The sequence below is a fragment of the Podarcis gaigeae genome (assembly GCF_964106915.1).
Source record: "Podarcis gaigeae genome assembly, chromosome: 13".
Classification (NCBI taxonomy): domain Eukaryota; kingdom Metazoa; phylum Chordata; class Lepidosauria; order Squamata; family Lacertidae; genus Podarcis; species Podarcis gaigeae.
Window position 1 is genome coordinate 38,606,912 of NC_139689.1, and position 9,404 is coordinate 38,616,315.

Genomic DNA, 9,404 nt, shown 5'->3' on the forward strand with positions numbered 1-9,404 from the left:
TGCAATAGATGGAGAGAGAGAGGAATCTCTCCAACTCTTTGGCGTTCTTTGGAGAAGAGGCAAGATAAAAACTGAAATGGGATCCAGAAGTCCTAGATTTCTCAAAAAACAACAACACTTGAGAGATAAAAGCTCTTAGCTTACTGGAATGGCCTTGGAGTCAGTGGGTTTGGGCCAGGTTAATGATCCGTGCTTAAACATACTTACTAGGGAGTAAGTCCCATTGAATTCATTAAGATTTACCTGTTTAGGATTGCATTACAGTCATACCTTGGAAGTCGAATGGAATCCATTCCAGAAGTCCGTTCAACTTCCAAGACATTCAGAAACCAAAGCGCGGCTTCTGATTGGCTGCAGGAAGCTCCTGCAGCCAATCAGAAGCCACACAGGATGTTCGGCTTCCGAAAATCATTCAGGAACCAGAACACTCACTTCCGGTTTTCGATCGTTCGGGAGCCAAAACGTCCGAGTTCCAAGGCGTTTGGCAACCAAGGTACGACTGTAATTTAGTTGAGCCCCACTGATTCCCATGGAACTCAAGTTTATTTCTTGACTAAGGCCACATCCGCACCATGCATTTAAACCACTAGTAGGCCTCTGAGGGGTTATCTGAGGGGGAATAGGGGAGTCTCCTAACAACTCTCAGCTCCCTTTCAAACTGGGAGCAGAGAAGTGCCATGACTGTTAATGTGGCATTAGGTAAAGGTAAAGGGACCCCTGACTATTAGGTCCAGTCGTGACCGACTCTGGGGTTGCGGCGCTCATCTCGCTTTATTGGCCGAGGGAGCCGGCGTACAGCTTCCGGGTCATGTGGCCAGCATGACTAAGCTGCTTCTGGCGCACCAGAGCAGCGCACGGAAACGCCATTGACCTTCCCGCCGGAGCGGTACCTATTTATCTACTTGCACTTTGACATGCTTTCAAACTGCTAGGTTGGCAGGAGCAGGGACCGAGCAACGGGAGCTCACCCCATCGCGGGGATTCAAACCGCCGACCTTCTGATCGGCAAAGTCCTAGGCTCTGTGGTTTAACCCACAGCGCCACCCGCGTCCTTTTAATGTAGCATAATAGTGCTTTAAATGTAAGATGCAGTTGTAGCCTTTCATATTGCATTTGTTTCAGTGGAACACCCCAAAGCTAAGCTAAATCCAAACCAGAATCACTCAATAACTGTTTAAGTGTTCTCCAAATCTCCAGGCTCTCAAATCACCCTTGCTGTTCCCATCCTGGAACTCCCCAGCTGGCAATGGGTGTGGAAAACCCAACACTGCCTGGGAGTTTGGGGAATTCCTCTTCCTGGCTATAACAGTGACCACTAGAAGGCACTCAAACTCCACAGTTTTTTACCAAGTCTATTGGGTTCCCACGGAGGAAGCAGCTGGGATTTCCCCCAGCTCTCTAGCGGCTGCATTATTTTGTGCTAATAATTTACAACTCTTGCCAATGTAAGTGGAAAAGAAATGCCCCTAAAATTTCAGGCGGGCAGCATCTGTTCTTCTTCTGAAAAAATGAGATCAGGCTTCTAGGCTCAGCAATTTATGCAAGTAAAATACCAGTTTTCCCCCTAAAGTTGCTCAATTATATAGAAGCTTTTGAGAAAGTTTTCTGCAGAATATGGAATTACTGTTTGGGGAAAAGGGGACGATTTGATGCACACAGGGAATATATGGTTTTCTCTGTTAGTGGTGGGTTTAGTTATTTCCTTTCATTTTGCAAACTTTGCCTTCAGGGTTTAAAATGGGGGTGGCTCACTTGCGATCCTCTAGAAATTGCTAGACTACAGCTTCCAGTGCCACTGGTGAGTGATCATGCTGGTACAATGTTTGGTTAGCTACCCCTGGTTAAGCTGCCCCTGGTTAGCTACCCCCTGGTTACGAACATGAGGAGTACGACCTTCCTGGGCAGATGTCTCACACTTGAGTTGTAAACAGCTTTCAAAATATACAGTACAGTGATACCTCGGGTTACATACGCTTCAGGTTACATACGCTTCAGGTTACAAACTCCACTAACCCAGAAATAGTACCTTGGGTTAAGAACTTTGCTTCAGGATGAGAACAGAAATGGCGCGGTGGCAGCGGGAGGCCCCATTGGCTAAAGTGGTACCTCAGGTTAAGAACAGTTTCAGGTTAAGAACGGACCTCCAGAACGAATGAAGTTCTTAACCTGAGGTACCACTGTATTCATTAAAAATAGCAATAGAATCACCAGACTTTTAAAAAGAAGCAGATACGGTGGTACCTTGGTTCTCAAACTTAATCCGTTCTGGAAGTCCGTTCCAAAACCAAAGCGTTTCAAAACCAAGGCATGCTTTCCCACAGTAAGTAATGCATAACGGATTAATCCATTCCAGACTTTTAAAAACCACCCCTTTTAACATGAATTTTACTATCTAATGAGACCATTGATTCATAAAATGAAAGCAATAATCAATGTACTGTACTATAAAGTAAATATGACAGTATTGTAGATGATTAAAAATTTAAATATTTTTTTTCTTACCTGCACTGATGATAGTCATTGTTTGTTTGGGGGGCTTTTATCCATTTCCGCCGTCAATCAATCAATCAATCAATCAGTAGCTGAACTGGGTTCCATGCAGTCACAAAAACAAATTAACAGAAAAAGCCGGGGCGGGGGGGGGGGAACGCTAAATAAATAGCAAAAACAAAAGTGCCAAACTTAATCCATTCTGGAAGTGTGTTTGGCTTCTGAAATGTTCGAAAACCAAAGCGCAGCTTCTGATTGGTGCAGGTGCCCCAATAAAAATAACAGACAGCCTTATTGGACGTTTGGCTTCCAAAAAACATTGAAAAACCAGAACACTTCTGGGCAGTGGCGTAGCGTGGGGGGTGCAGGGGGGCCGGCCGCACCGGGCGCAACATTTGGGGGTTAGGGTTAGGGTGCGCAAATCCATGGGTTAGGGGGCGCAAATTACTTGCCTTGCCCCGGGTACTGACAACCCACGCTACGCCACTGCTTCTGGGTTTTCGGCATTTGGGAACCAAGGTATTTGAGAACCAAGGTACTACTATATATGCATAAAATGTTGATGGGCTCCAATTCCCATCAGTTCCAGCATAGAAAATAAAGATGATAGGAGCTGGAGTCTATAATAACGTTTGGAGGCCCACAGATTTCTCACTGTTGCCATAGGAGTGAAGCTATTTTCCTCTCTTATTTGGAGCAATTGCACCCTTCTCTGCGGCCAAAAAACCTCCCAGACAGTGGTGTGCAGTGGAATTTTTCGTAGGGGAACAGTTAGGGCAGGCATGGGCAAACTCCAGCCCTCCAGATGTTTGGGACTACAATTCCCATCATCCTTAACTAACAGGACCAGTGGTCAGGGATGATGGGAATTGTAGTCCCAAACATCTGGAGGGCTGGAGTTTGCCTATGCCTGAGTTTGGGCCAGAGGTGCCACTTGCGAGGACGATGGGGGGGGGTACAGATATTGCGCATATGAGCATCGCATCTTCCTCCTAGAAGCGCTCCCAGCTTTGGGGAAGGAGGCAACAGGGGAACATTTAGGGAAATAGCCTAGCCCCCCTAGTTCACTGACCGCACACCACTGCTCCCAGTCCCAGCGTGGCTCTCCTACAATCAAGACAGTCCCTGCCCCAACAGACTTACAGTCTAAAAACAAACATGGCACACAAGGGGGAAAGGACAGGGAGGGAAGAGGAAACTCAAAACTCAGACACCACTTTCTAAACAGTGGTTCCTATAATGAGCAGCTGGCACAGTTCAGGGGCAGGAGTTGCCCAGTGGATCTGGCCTCTCACATCAGAACTGATGAAGTAAGCGCTGCATCTGACAGGAATTCAGAAAAAGGGGGTTTGAACAAGTGGGGCAGTGAGTTCCTTGGGGAGGGCATTCCCCCCCCCAGCCCCACTCTAGCACCGCAGAACAGGAGTGAGGAACCTGTGGCCGTTCAGATGATGTTTGTTAAGTTGTGGGTGAACATATCAGACGACACAGCGATTCTTCAAACAGCTCTTGTTTATTCACAGGCCAGGACAGAACTGAACTGAAGAGTTCAGCCAGCCTGCTTATATAGAGCTCCAGTACAATGTAACTGTAACAGTTTTCTAAAACTATCCAATCACTGAACGTCACTTTCGATCCCTTATTTGCATAACTATCTACAGTATCCCCCTGCTGGCCCAGGGTGAGAACTTCAGTACATAACAATGTTGGACTCCAGCTCTTGGGGATCATCCAAACTTCGTTTTGTACTGCATTTCTAGGCACAGGGCCAGGCCTTAAAGCTCTGAGCATTTCTGTTTTTTGTTTGTTCCAATGTTTCTCCTGGGAAAACTTGTGTTTTACCCCCAAACTGGAAAATGAGGGAAATGCCGGGATAAGCAAAAAAAAAAAATCTGCTCACCCACAGAGCTACAAAGCGTCAACCCGCGCTTGGCAAGCGCAGCGCAATGGGAGGTTTGGATGAGTCCTCAGTTTGTCCTCTGCCTCGAGCAGCAAAATGTCTTTGGCCAGATCTGGTTGCTGTAGAACTATGCAAAGTTTAAGGCCAAGACAGTGAGGAGGAAAAGACGCTGACCAGGAGCTTCTGCCCAAGAGAAAAGCTGCATACGCAATACAGTGGTACCTCAGGTTAAGAACAGCCCTGTTTATGAACTATTTGGTTTACGAACTCTGCAAAACCGGAAGTAGTGTCTGTTGATATTGCAGTGTCCCGTGCACAGCGGAATGATGAGGAGTACGTGCACATACTCTATATTGCTTTATTTACACTTCAAAGCTGGTAGGTTACAGAAAAACATCTTGCCTCTGCCGGAGCAGAGAAAGCATCCTCTCTCCTCTGAAGCACGGAGAGAAGAAACTGAACTGCAAGGAACAGTGAAAAACAGGAAACCAGTGTACCTCACATCCAGTCTCCCTTTCCCGTGGGAAAACCCAACAGCAACTGACTGTGGAATGTAAACACCTGTCTCGTGACAAGCACTTCGCTGCACAGTGAAAGAGAGCAGAAACCAACAGTGTCCTGGTTTGCGAACTTTACTTTGGTCTAAGAACAGAAGCTGAATGGTGGAAGGGCACCGGCGGTGCGAAACCTCAGTAGGGAAAGTGCGCCTCAGTTTAAGAACAGTTCTGGTTTAAGAATGGACTTCCGTAATGGATTAAGTTCGTAAACCATGGTACCGCTGTACATTTAACGCATATGCCTCCCCACCCCATCCGAATCCTAAGTACAGTGGTACCTTGGGTTACATACGCTTCAGGTTACATACCCTTCAGGTTACAGACTCCGCTAACCCAGAAATAGTGCTTCAGGTTAAGAACTTTGCTTCAGGATGAGAACAGAAATTGTGCTCCGGCGGTGTGGCAGCAGCAGGAGGCCCCATTAGCTAAAGTGGTGCTTCAGGTTAAGAACAGTTTCAGGTTAAGTACGGACCTCCGGAATGAATTAAGTACTTAACCTGAGATACCACTGTACTATAGTTTGTTAAGGATGCTGGGAACTGTAGCTCAGCAAAGGATAAAAGACAAGTTTTTCCCAGGATTCTGTGGAGCGGGAGGGGAAATGTGCTTCCAATGTATGGTGTGTATGCAGCCGGACTGTGAGTGCGGTGCACACAGTTGTGTGAGAAGGAAAATGAGAAGAGGAATACCTGGGCCAGGGATGGATAGAGGAAGCAGAGGGAGGGGTCAGTTAGAAAAAGGGCTTTGTTTAACCAGGAAGAGGGAAACAGAGGACAAGGGCCTAGTTAGGGAAAGTCCACAGTTTTGCGGGCCAGCTGTGAGCTCACCAACATCTATAGCCAAGCCGAATCTCATTGTTCCAGCTGTAAGGGGAAAGAAAACACAGATATTATGGGGGGAGGAGAAGGCATTCATCCATTTGGACTTTGGTCTCTGGTCTTCTGCTCTCTTCTTGGGGCATGAAAGTGAAACACTCAATCCATTATTTTCTGTCTTCTAAGGCTGGGATCCTATACAGTGCATACTTAACTGTACAAGGAATAAGCCCCACTGAACATACCAGGGCTTAACTTCTGAGTACAATGTGTATTGGGTTGTGCTTTAAAATGTCTGGAAGGACTCCTCCTGTTATAAATATGTCTCAGACAAAGAAAAGAAGCAACTTGCACATGCATATATGCACACCATGTCTGTCGATCCAGCCAGCATTGGAGCATACAGGAGCAAAGCTGTGGACCGCTCCATTGCGCCACTGAGGGAAATGAAAATCTCGTGGCCTACCAGTGCCGTTATTGCAGCTGGGGTCCTACAGAAGTTTTGAACTACAACTTGCTGATGGGTGTTGCAGTCCATTATCATTATGAGGGTGCAAAGGCCGTTTTATTGTTGTTTAGTCGTGTCCAACTCTTCGTGACCCTATGGAGCAGAGCACGCCAGTCACTCCTGTCTTCCACTGCCTCCTGCAGTTTAGTCAAACTCATGCTGGTAGCTTCAAGAACACTATGCAACCATCTCATCCTCTGTCGTCCCCTTCTCCTTGTGCCCTCCATCTTTCCCAACATCAGGGTCTTTTCCAGGGAGTCTTCTCTTCTTATGAGGTGGCCAAAGTATTGGAGCCTCAGCTTCAGGATCTGTCCTTCCAGTGAGCACTCAGGGCTGATTTCCTTCAGAATGGAGAGGTTTGATCTTCTTGCAGCTGTTTTATTAGGATCAACCAAAATATCACTTGTTCTTTTCTCAGGTCTTTCTAATAAAATATCAACTCCTCATGACTTTTCGGTTGGTGTTCATTTAATTCACCACATTTATACCCTGTATTTTTTTTCCAAAGTGGTCAAGGCAACATTCATAGTTCTCCCTCTGCCTCTGTTTAATGCTAACAGCAACCCTGTTAGGTATTTTAGGCTGGTTCAACATCACCCATTACATTACTCTTAACATTTCTCCAATGAAAATAGGGAAGTCCTCAGGAAAAACAGGATATTTCAGGATCGGGAAATTGGAAACCAGTACGGCTTCTGTAAATCTGGGACTGTCCCTGGAAAATAGGGACACTTGCAGGGTCTGGCACTGTGGTCAGCTGGGGATTTGAACCTGAGTTTCCCTAGTCTAACAACTCTCTTAACTACCACAGCATACTGAATTCCCCTACTGTTAAAAATTGCTTCAAAGTATTCTCATTTGGTTTCCCTGAAAAGAAAGCCCTAGACAAAGTATACTTCAGTGCCATTACCCGCAATTTCCAGAGAAAACAGAAAATGGCACAAATTGTAAAATAATGCAGCTACTGAAGATGGAGGACTGAAAGGGAAAGAACATAACATCCTTCTCTATGGCTGTTACAAAAGTGGTTAGGCTGCGAACATAACGTCAAAGTACATTTTCCTCCTCAAAATAATTCTGGGCACCGTATTTTGTTAAGGATGTTGCTGAGGAATGTAAACTGTGAGAGGGTAAACTACAGTGCCCATAATTCTTTGAGGGAAAAGAATGTGCTTCGATTGTCTTTTAAAGGTATAATGTGCATGCAGCTGTACAGGTCTTTTAATGCGCATTCACCTGAATATTGGAGGAAAGGATGGAGTTGCTTTATAATGGGGGGGATGGGGGACTTGGGCCAGGGGGCCTCCTTCCCTCATGGTTGCACATTGGCGCTGGGAGTGGCCACAGGCAAAAGGTGGGTGGCAAAGAGTGGTCAGCAGAGCAAAAAATGTGACTCTTTGTATAATGGGCTACATTCCTGCCATACAACAAACGTTTACGGGTGAGTTCAAAGCACAGCCAGCGAGAGGTGTAGTCTGTGGACAAGGGGGTGGTCTAGGGAGTGTGGGTGTTCTGGTTAGAATGCCAGGGGCCAGATATGCATGGAGGGCCACATTCACAACTTGAGGTTGCCACACCCTGTTTTATACCATTAATTTATTTACAATATTAAAATAACCCTGCTTGCTCTTTGGAATCACTTACATTCCTTTTCGTGGAAGTAAAAACACTGTGGCATTGTACTGATTCTCTGATAAGACCTAATCAATGGCCGCCCACTCCTCTCCCTTGTTTTTTTATGCAATGCCCATGTTTCGGTTTTGATCCTATGTCTTTAATCCTCTCCTACCGTTCTTAGCAATTTCTCCCTTTCTGGGAATTCAAGAAAGCAGGGGATCCCCCTCATCCCTCCCTCTTCCCTGCCCAAACTCTGCAACTTGGGACTTTCCAAACTGCTGTGCTTGTTATTTCACTTCATGGCCTTGAATGAGGTTGGCCGGGGCTTCCTAGATTCTGTAGAAAAGGTGTGGGATTAAGTGGGGCATAGTGGAGCACAGACCAGGAGCCAGAATTGATTTATGGCAGGCATAATATGTCTGTTGAACTATTCTAGCTTTGCTAGAAAAGGTTTGCCCTGTTGGCAGCTGTCTTCTTTCTGGTGCTCTTGCCCCTTCTGGTATCTCATCAGGGTTTGAAATGAGAGTCAGCAACTGGAAGCCATAAATTACAAGCCTAGAGCCACAGGGATGGGGAAATCTGTGGCTCTTCAGGTGTTGCTGGACTACAGCTGCCATCATCCTTGATTATTGGCCAAGCCAGCTGGGGCTGATGGGAGTTGGAGTACAACAACCTCAGAAGGTCTACAGGCTGCCCACAAGATGCTAGGCCAAACAGAGAAGATACTGTTGTTCAGGGGTAGGCAAACTAAGGCCCGGGGGCTGAATGCGCCCAATCGCCTTTTCAATCCGGCCCGCGGACAGTCCGGGAATCAGTGTGTTTTTACATGAGTAGAATGTGTGTTTTTATTTAAAATGCATCTCTGGGTTCTTTGTGGGGCATAGGAATTGGTTCATTATTATTTTTTCCAAAATATAGTCCGGCCCACCACATGGTCTGAGGGATGGTGGACTGGCCCATGGCTGAAAAAGGTTACTGCCCCCTGCTGTTGTTGCTATCCACCGGTAAAAGTACAAGTCTGACCTGGAAACCTTTACAATCCTTCCAGGTCGGGCTTTATTGTACAGGGGTGATGCTCCTTTAAAATGTTGACCTGGAGGCTTCTGACATATAAGGGAACAGGTGAATTGTTAATGCAGTATTTATGGCAGGAGTGGGGGGCTTGTGGTCCTCTAGATGGTGCTGAACTCCAATTCCCATCGGCTTCAGCCAGCATTGCCAGTTGTCAGGGATGATGGGAGTTGGAGTCCAACAAGATAGATAGATAGATAGATAGATAGATAGATAGATAGATAGATAGATAGATAGATAGATAGATGGTGATAGATAGATAGATGATAGATAGCTAGATAGATAGATATAGATAGATGGTAGATAGATAGATGATAGATAGATAGATGATGATGATAGATAGATAGATGATAGATAGATAGATAGATAGATAGATAGATAGATAGATAGATAGATATAGATTATAAACATCTGGCACTCCAGAGGTTCCTGGTTTACAGAAACGT